This window comes from Dryas octopetala, chromosome 8 (assembly GCF_963921425.1).
Source record: "Dryas octopetala chromosome 8, drDryOcto1.1, whole genome shotgun sequence".
Lineage (NCBI taxonomy): Eukaryota > Viridiplantae > Streptophyta > Magnoliopsida > Rosales > Rosaceae > Dryas > Dryas octopetala.
This window is the reverse complement of record NC_141373.1, coordinates 13,758,026-13,768,708: the sequence shown is the minus strand read 5'-3', so window position 1 is coordinate 13,768,708 and position 10,683 is coordinate 13,758,026. Positions and strand designations below refer to the sequence as shown.

General features: G+C 38.5%; 1 pseudogene; it reads right to left on the bottom strand.

Annotated features, from left to right (window-relative positions):
• Nucleotides 1-4,495: 4,495 nt before the first annotated feature.
• LOC147277422 (putative carotenoid cleavage dioxygenase 4, chloroplastic pseudogene) lies at nt 4,496-6,181 on the bottom strand (annotated as a pseudogene).
• Nucleotides 6,182-10,683: the final 4,502 nt, after the last annotated feature.

Here is a 10,683-nt window from a genome sequence, read left to right as displayed (position 1 = left end):
TCCAACAATATCAAAGAATAATATAAATCAGTGGTGTTCTTACCTTTTTCTTTATTTTCTTGGAGTTATACAAGGCAAAAAAATTTAGGGTTAACTTCCAATCAGTTTACACTTTGAAGTTTACAACAAATTTTAATACCTCATTTTCAAAAAGTTGCAATGTCATATCCAAAGTTTAGGTTTAGTTGTAAGGATCGGATAATGTTATGTCTTTGTCGATCAATTAATGTGTTAATTGAACAGTTATCTTATGATGCCACGTTAGCATGACCTAACTTTTGTTAAGTGTTCCCAATTAGGATTCTAATGGATTTTGAAAGAGTTTGCAGATTTCATTGATTTTTATTAACTTCCATAGAATCTATCAAAAACCAAAGAGGGAAAGACTAGAAATCTCATGGCCAAAATTCATCAAATCCCTTATTTAATGAAATCCATAAGTTTTTTAGAACACCTAAATATTTATGGAATCTTTAAAACTTCTAATTAAGAACACCTAGATTTCTATGGACTTTTAAAATCCATTAAAATCCTGATTGAGAATACCCCCAGCTCCAAATTTGCACCGTGTGGCACACAAATGCCATAATAATCATTTTGTTTCCTCAACTATGACCTTGTGTCAAATTGCCCCTAATAAAAAAAATTATCCAATTTATCCATTAAACTTTAAAAAATAGATTAATATAAATCATTCCATTAATTAACTTCCTAACATTTCATCCATATTTCTATTCAATGAAATATCAAATGCCTTTCACATTAGGGCAAAATGAATTTTAATCAATATCAGACGACCATCGTCACTATCCATGGGTTTTCATATAACTATAATTTGACAAAGTTTTAACTAGGGTTGGGCATTGAAACCGATAAACCGATCGACAAACCAATCCAAACCGAAACGACGGTTTGGTTTGGATTGGTTTTTTTTAATATTTTTTAATTGAAGATTTTAAAACCAAACCAAACTGTAAATTTTGGATTGGTTACGGTTTCATTACCTCAAACCGTCGGTTAAACTAAACCAAACTGACTACTTATATCAATAAATAATATATTATTTTTTACACGTGGCATTATATAATTGGAGCAAAACTAATTCATATGGTGGTATATATGCACCACATAAAATCATGTATAATGTCCTAAATTTACATTATATATAGACTTACTTTTCAAAAAATAAGCACTATATTTTGAAACTTTGGGCTTGAAAAATAATGTTTGGCTTGTAAAATAATGTTGGGCATTGAAAAACCAAACTAAACCAATCCAAACTGAGATTTTCGGTATACACACCTTTGGTTTTAGGCTACTACGGTTTGGTGATGGTTAAGAAAATCCTAAACCGATCATATATAGCGGTTTGGTGATGGTTTTGACCCAAAACTAAACCAAACAAATTGGACAGTTGTGGCCTTGCAAACTATGCCCACCCCTAGTTTTAACCACCAAATGGACGGTTATGGCCTTGCGCGCAATTGTCGATTTTGGCAGCTATATATTCATGAATTTTGGATTGTTTGAACAAGTGGTTAGGAGCTTCTACAACAGAAGTAAGGAGAATAAGGAAAGAGTGAACCTGTTTTGACCCACCTAAAATACGTTGTTGACCATCCTATTTTTCATTTTTTTTTTCCCAAAATTCATGTTATGACCTTACACAAAAAAACTTGAACAAAAAATTGAAAAAAGATAAAACCCCACTAGCCACTAGCCACCATCCACCCAGCCAACCCCACCCCACCGCTGGCCCTCCCATTGCTGATGCCCCACACCGGTGCTGGCCAGCACTCCCCCCTCTCTCTCTCTCTCTCTCTCTCTCTCTCTCTCTCTCTCTCTCTCTCTCTCTCTCTCTCTCTCTCTCTCTCTCTCTCTCTCTCTCTCTCTCTCTCTCTCTCTCTCTCTCTTCTTGATAATTATTTTGTTACTCTATTCCTTGTGATGTTTTTATCATTTGAATTAGGTTTAGTGTATAATTTTTTTGATGTGATTTTCAAACAATTCTTTTAGTTTTATGTTGTCTATTTCATCTTTCCATCTCATACCTTCATTGTGCCTTAGTGATTTTTCTTTTATAAAGACTAAATATTTGACGGTATTAGTAAGCCCCATATCTAAATATTTGAGATGAAATCTCCCTTGTTTGGCTAGTTCCTATGTGATTTTCTGTTTTGATTATCAACAAGGTATTGATGATATTTGAGCTTAGGAACTTAAATACAAGAATGGATACCGCTATTAGACTAAATCATCATTGACAGGGGCATTCCTAAGATTTATGGGGACCTGTGCGGAATTAAAAAATGAGACCCTTAATACTGTACATTTTTTTTTTCCAACATATTATATGCCTATTTGCATGTAAAATTTAGTTACAATAAAATGCATTAGTACTAAGGTTAAGGGAATGAGTCTACAACATTTACAAAAAAAAAAAAAACAAAGAAACTATGTTTAGTATTGAGTTAGAAAGCAAATGAAAAGTTTAAGAAGTAATAAGACATGCATTTGTACATTTCTTTGAAAGTATGACAAAATAAAATAGAAAATCAATATGTTTGAAGTTAAGAATGCAGAGCTAAAACATAATTTTGTTAACCCCAACAATAAAAAAAACAGATTGAATTAACATACCAATACATCTAAATAAAAAACAAAGAAAAATCCTAATTCAAAATGAAGAGTAAAATTATCTTTCTCCCAGCCAAATATAAAACTTAGAATATGATTTATTAAAGCCCAATCTTCTATGGCTACTTTTATTATTATTTTTCATTAGTTTGACATCATATTATTAGTGTAAATTGTGCCACACTATTCCTTTTTGTAGGGCCTTGGAAGCTTTTTAACACGCTAGTTGGAGACACGAGCCATAAGACAAATGCTCAACAAGTTATTTGCCTATTTCAGATCAAGTTTAGTAAACAATAAGGGCATGTTTACTTATCCGGAATAGGAATGATAAGAATGTGAGTGATTCTCATTCATGTGTTTACTTACATTTGAGAGTCATTCTCATTCTGATTACATTGTTTACTTACACATATTGAAATGAGAAAGAGTGTGGGGCCCACATGAAATAAGGAATTGAATTTCTTCACTTGGAGGAGTTGAATTCCATAGGGGGGGTCTGGATTAGAAGAGGGAATGATGATAGAATTTTTTATGCCAAAACTACCCTTACCCTTTTTTTAAAAATACAAAATTGCCCTCAACCATAAATAAAAGTATGAAAAATAAATTTAAGAGAATTTTATTTTTTTTTCTTCATGATATATAAAAGTATGAAAATGATTTCTTTTTTTTTTTTGCAAAATACTTAAGGTAAACTTTATTTTTAGGCATTTTAAAATTTGTGACTATCATAAAACATATTTAATTTTGTATAATGGCATTTTAGTAATCATACTGGTTTTGATTCTGATTACTGCAAATAAGTAAACACGTGTATGTAAATTATGTTGTTTCTTATTCTGATTCCTAATAGTACTAGTTAGTCAACACGTTAATGAGAATGTCTGACTCTGATTCCTGCTCACTCCGATTACTCCTCACTCCTATTCATCCTTAGTCTGATTCCAATTTATGCTCATTCTGACTACAGGTAAGTAAACGTGCCCTAAAGCCTATAACACATTGGTCCAAAATAAAGGGCCCTTTACTGTGGTGGGCCCTGTGCGGTCGCACCACTTGCATAATAAATTTTTTTTAATAATTTAACTTTTACAAGATTTTAAGAAAGATTAGAATAATTTTTGTAAAATCTTATGTGAAATATAATGGCATATAATTAACCAAATTCAATATTTTAATTGGTATATAATTCCATGTAAGGCACCTAACTGATATCCTATTCCTAAAACTATTTATTATATACCATTATATATTAATCATTATATATAGTAAGAGTTATTTATACTTACACCTTCCAAGGTTTATTGTCTTTTCACATGCACCATCTGGGGTTTCAAAAATTACACATACCACTGAGGTTTCAAAACTGTTGCACATAATCCCCTACAATGAGACGAAAAATGATGAGAAGCTATGCAAAAAGACATGCTAAGGGGTGAAATGGCCTAATAAGATTACTCAAGATGTAAGGTCCAACCTCAATATAAATATCTTCTTTGTTTATTTATTGTTTCTCTAGCTCGCAGGGGGTTATATGCAACAGCTTTGAAATCTCAAAGGGTCATGTATGTGTAATTTTTGAAACCTCAGGGGATGTATGTGAAAAGACGATAAACTTCAGGGTATAAGTGTAAATAACTCTATATAGTAATCATTATATATACCATTATATACAAAAAAAAAAAAAAAAACCATATTATATATAGTAATCAACTTACAATAGTAGCTCCCTTGTTTAACGTTAATTTACTTCTACAATTTCTGAATAGGGATGTACCATTATAATAGTAATCAAGTATTCCATTATGTTCTCTCAAAAAAAAAAAAAAAAAAAACAAAAAACAAAACTATTGCATTATGTACCCTTGAGGTCACTTTCCTTCACGAAGAGCCCATGAAAGCCGTAAGGCACCCTACGAGGTAGCTTCACGGCTGCCACAATATTAAGCTGAGGCGACTTGGCATCCATCACTAAGAACTCTGATTCTCCTGCCACCTCATCATGGACATATGTCACCAAATACCCATCGTCCTCCTCTGCCTCTCTAGCCACAAAGAATACCTCGCTCCCATAACAATTTGGCCCGTACATCCTGCTGGCCACTGTACACTCTTTTAACACATCCAACTTCACTACCCCTGAAAACTTGGGCATTGGATCACTCACCGATGCATACACGAACTTGTTCTTCTTCCCAACATATGCCTGATTTATTACCGAAACTTCTAGATTCATTTTGGAGATGGGTTTCCTTGTTACCATCCCTGTCTTGAGATCGATCCTCACTTTCTCTATCGATGCATGCACAAGATCCATTCTCTCCACCACATGTTGTGGCGACAATATGTTTGGTGCCATCATCACTATTGCATCTTCTTCATCCCATGCATTAATGGCGTGTAAGATGTTGAAGTCCGGAACATCAATCCACCTCATCTCAGACCCGTCTTTTGCATATCGAGGGATTAATCCAATCCTCGACATTTTCAAGGGATCGAAAACCACCGGAGACCCTCTACCGATGATCTTTGTGGGATCCAAATAAATTTGTATGTCAACAAAAATTGCATATTTCTTGGTGATGGCAAAGTCATGGAGGAAAGGTGGATAGGAGAAAGAGAATATGGGCACATCTGGCTGTTTGTTACCATTTGCATCAAACCGGAAGTAAGTTAGAAAAGGCGAGATGGGGTTGTACCGGTAAGCAAAGGCCTCGCCGGTGTCGGGATCAATCTTGGGATGAGCCGTCATGCTGGTGAAGAGCTTACCATCAAAGTTATGGCGTCCGATGGTGTGGACATCTCCATCGGGTGTCAAACGCAACGCATAAGGGAGGTCAGGCTCGCCGAGTGCATAAAGATGATTGCCAAAGAAAGCCAAACTGGTGTTTGCAAAACCAAAGCCGTTGGCCAGATTGAACTGGCCTGCCAAGACTCGGGCAACGGCGAGGGCCCCGCGCATGGCGGAGGCCACGACGCCGTTGCTGAAGGAAGAGAAGATGCTGGGGCAGAGACGACTGCCTGCTTGGTGGTCAATGGTGTGCATGTAGGTCTTGACGTAGCGGCTGCAAAGAGTTGCTGCTCGGCCTCCTTGGGAGATTTTGATGCAGTGAAGCATGCCGTCGCCGTCGAAGAGGTGGTGGGGCCCACGAGGGAAGAACTGCAGATTGGGGCCGTTGCGGATATAGGCGCCGCCGTGGAGGCATGGTGGTAGGGATCCTTGTATCAGCTCACATTCGGTTGGTGGAAGCTCGTTTACAGGTGCGAAGTTGTGGGAGAGCACGTGGGTTGGGTCGATTGAAGGTCGCAGTGGAAGATCTATGAAGTTGGTTATCCAGTCATCCAATGCATGGAAGATCCCTACTGCAAGCTTCTTTCGCAGGGGTGGTGTAGTAATTATTGGAGGCTTTGGAGCATCATCAATATCATTATAATTTGGAGATGATGATGATCGAAGTGTGGTTGGATATTTGAGTTTGGGCGCTGCTGTTGTGGTTTGATGAGTGGGAAATGCTGACAAAAAAGAAGACAAGGCATCCATCTTCCTTAATTTTCAATCAAATTTAACAATACATCAGCTGATTAATGGTGCGATTTTTCCACCCTTTCACAGAACAAGAGGTCATTAGCTAGCTTGCATGGGGCCCTTCTAATATCTTCCAGATTGCATGGGGCCCTTCTACTGTGTCAATGTTGTTGGAAGTATGCAAATCAAATAAGTGAATTAAAACATGGGTTGGTAACTTGGTTGGTATTTCAGCACATCACATCTTTTCACACTTGCTTTATATAATTAAATATATAAGCTAGCTCTACAATTTCACCAATAGTAATTGGAATGCACGTGTTTTGTAAGTTTGATGAAGCAATCAGAGTTGGTTCATTTAGTCCAATAAAATAAATTGTTCCTTCTCTTTTATTATTATTATAAATGACATTAATTTATTGAAAAAATGTTAACGACAAGACTATAACACCCCTATTTTCAGTTGAGGATCTCGTTTTCACTTTCTTTCAATCAAGGACTATTATTTTTCAAGTGTTTTAATCAATGATATTTCGTCAACTCTGTCAAATTTTCTGTTAAAAACTTGTTACGTGACTCGCACATGACTAGTTTGCAGGGGCATTTATGTATTTTTGTGCATTTAAAAAATAATTATAAAAAAAAAAAAAGCTGGGAATTGAAACCCAGCCACACCAACCTCACCCCCAGCCACCACCGACCCACCTTCACTACCCAGCCACCACCGTCGACTCCCCCTCCACCGACGACTCTCCCTCCACTGGCCATCCCTCTTCCCCATCAGCCTAGCCCCTCTCATTTCCTCTCTCTCAAACTCATTTTCTCTCTCTGCCTCTCTTTCTCTCTCTCTCATCTCTCTTTGCATTTCCTCTATTTCTCTCTCATCGATTTCTCTTTGCCTTTCCTCTCTTTCTCGCACCCAACCCTTGCACCATGCTGACCCGGCCCTCCCCTTTCTTCCACCCAGCCTCGCCGCTCCCCCCACCACCTAGCCAGACACACACTCTCTCTCTCTCTCTCTCTCTCTCTCTCTCTTTCTCTCTCTCCTTCCCCAACTCATCCTTGTCACGCCCTCACCCAGCCTTGGCCCCGTCGCACCCAGCCCCGACCCCACCCCATTCCTTTGACGCCTTTATCTCTTACACTACAAGAAAAAACGGTTTGGGAGAGGAACGAAATTCGTCGCCCAAACGTTTGGGCGACAAAATGCGTTCGTCGAGCGTTTGGACGCCCAAAAGGTGACGCCCAAGAGTTTGGGCGACGAACCCGTAAATTTCGTCGCCCAAAGACACCTAGGGCAACGGATTTTTTTTGTCTCCTAAAACATAAAATTCGTCGCCCAAAGCATGTTTAGGCGACGGACAATTTCGTCGCCCAAAGATGTCTTGGGCGACGAATAAAGATCTCCGTCGCCCAAAGCATGTTTGGGCGACGAAATTGTCCGTCGCCTTAACCCTTGGGCGTCACCCAAAGAAGGTTTAAGCGATGGACAATTTCGTCGCCCAAACAGTTTTTGGGTGAGGAATAAGGGTGTTCGTCGCCCAAACCCTCTTTGGGCGACAAAATTGGCCGTCGTCCAACCATATTTTGGGAGAGGAACAAGGAGATTCGTCGCTCAAACCTTCTTTGTTCGTCGCCTAAATATATTTTATTTAAATTTTTTATTTATTTAAATTATATATATGAATTTAATATTTAAAAGAAAAATCTTTATTCAAAAACTATATAAAAAAAAATTAATAAATTTATATATCCAAAATATCCATACAAAGTAGAAACAATTTAATTAATACTGTATGCAAATATAATTAATACATACATACAAATAATTAATGGCCCCCTAGGTCAGTAGCATCATCGACACCGGTGGAGGAGTCTGGCATGCACTGGTCAATGTTGGGCGGCAAAACAAACCCAGGTACAATCCTGGCCAACTGGCCAAACATCTGCTGCATCTGCTGCACCTTACTCGTCTGCTCCGCATATGCCGCTCTCGATTCTTCTAGCTGACCCTTCAACTGCTGCACTTCAGTGGTCAGGTTGACTAATTCTGCAGATGGTTGAGATGAAGACCCAGCGCTGAGATCACGAACCCGACCCGCTCCAATTCCGCGTATCTCCCTACCACGCCTAACACCCAGTGTCTCCGTCATAATACGAAGACCGGCATCGCGATCGGGGACTGAGATCGACTCCAACGGAGTGTCCGGAGGGTACTGGCTGGCCACCTCCTCCAAATAACTCCCCTTCTTGGCGAGCATCTCAGCCTTCAAAATATTATACACAAGTTAGAAATTAGGAAATCAAATACAAATATTTAAAATTGTGAAATAAAACTAAAATATAAAAAACTAACGTGCTTCGCCTTGCCCTTGTCGTTGCCGGGTCGGGCATAAACATCCCCGTAATTGTCGACCTCCGGAAATTGCGAACCAGCCTGAAAAAGAATGTAATGTTGACAAAAACTCAAACAATACTAAGGAATATATATATATATATATTAAATTAAATAATAGCGCACCTGACGATACGACTCCACCCGGTATGAGAAGGGCATGGAACCACCATGATGATCAATCCTTGCGGGCGCTTTCCGGTTTTGAAGATTGGCATTCGACTTCCTCTGTTAAATATTAAGCAAATTGTAAATGCACATATTAGTGCATACACAATAAAGGAATAACATAAGAAAAAATAATTTTGAAGTCTTAAAATGATATAACATACCAAAAATTCCGGACTCTGAAAATGAGTGCACAACCACTGCCACTGATCAAGCCGAGCTGCCATCTCCGGAGGAGGGCTGGCTAATGCCTCAGCTGCCGATCCAAACATGTTATATTCTTTGTGCAGCTCGTGCTTCCATTGTGTGTAAACTTTTCTCAATAACTTCTCCATATACCTAGCTACATCCGGATCCTCCATCCGAATGTCATAGTTTACCTGAAAAAAATGCAATTATCAAATTGTTAGGAATGATCAAATTAATCATTTTGTATTAATCGAAATATACTCACAGAAATGGAGCCCATAATGCTCCTCTTGATGGCGTCATCAACCTTTTCCCAACTGGGGAAAAGCATGGGGCATTCACAACGGATAATCGATCCGACAAAGGAAGCGAAAGTACTATGGACCTCCTTGCTCGGTCGTAGGTGATCTTGCTCAAGAACGATTCGAATCCTCTCGTTCGTCGTGCGAGTGATTCGGGACGCCTTCAACCCTCTACTTATCCCCCTCGTGGTTTTGGTACCTAGAAAAGCAAATATAACATATTAATTTCACAGTAATCTTATAACATCTAAATAAAATTAAACATAAACACAAGTGATGTGAAAACATTTTTCTTACTCTCTGATGATGAGGCAGTACGAGTGGATGATGCAACATTATCATATACACCATAACGGTGACCACGTCGGGCCCTCCGTGCCGACTGAATCGCAGACCCAGTACTAGATGAGAGATCTGGGGGTATCGCCGGGGTCGATTCGCCCTGGGCTATGAGGTCAGGCTGTACTGCAGGGCGGGCTGGGCTGCAGGGGCGAACATGGATGCTGAACTGGACCTCCGAGATCCACCCCTGTTCGAGATCAAACTCATCTGCACAATTCAATAAATATTTATGTTAGTAAAAAAGAAAACTAAAGTAATAACTTACTAATCTGAATCATCATTATCACTTACTAATATGAATCACCATTATCAATTACTAATCTGAATCACCACTAGAAATACTAATTCCATCATCATCATCATCGATACCATCAACATCATCATCTTCATATTCATCTTCATCTTCATCTTCATCTTCATCATCATCATCATCATCGATGAAATCATTAACATCAATTCGGGGAAGTGGCCCAAGATTAATTGATAAGGCATCGATCTCAATTGGAGGAACGTCATGTATCTCGACTTGTTGTATGATAACATCATTGTTGTATGGATTGGGTATGGTCGAAGATGAATCCTCTTGATAGGCCACGTCATCCTGATTTTCTTTTTTCGGAATATCCCATATTTTTCGATTCTGAATCATCTGAGCTACTTTCTAACCCACACCCGCCTTAGGGTCATCCAGATAACATATTGGTTTTGCCATTGTGGCAAGAATAAATGGATCATTCTCATACCATCGAGTGTTTGTGTTCACAGATATTAAGTCGTAATCGAGTTTAATACTGTTGTTCCTATTCGGGTCTGTATTAAACCAATGACACTTAAATAACACAACTTGAAAGCGATGCGAGTACAAGACTTGATTGACACTCGTCAGCTTGCCGTAGAAATCAACTGTGCCAGTCTCCAAGTTCTCTACACAAACCCCGCTGTTTTGAGTGCTCAAGATGACATCTCGTTCTACAGTTAAAAACTTAACTTCATTCACTTTACATCCGGAAAACGTTTCAACCCATTGAATACCACTCGCCAAACTCATTAACTCCTTGTATAACGGCGAATTATCATCAGTCAGCTTTTCTATCTGTTAAAAGACAATGGAATTAATATAT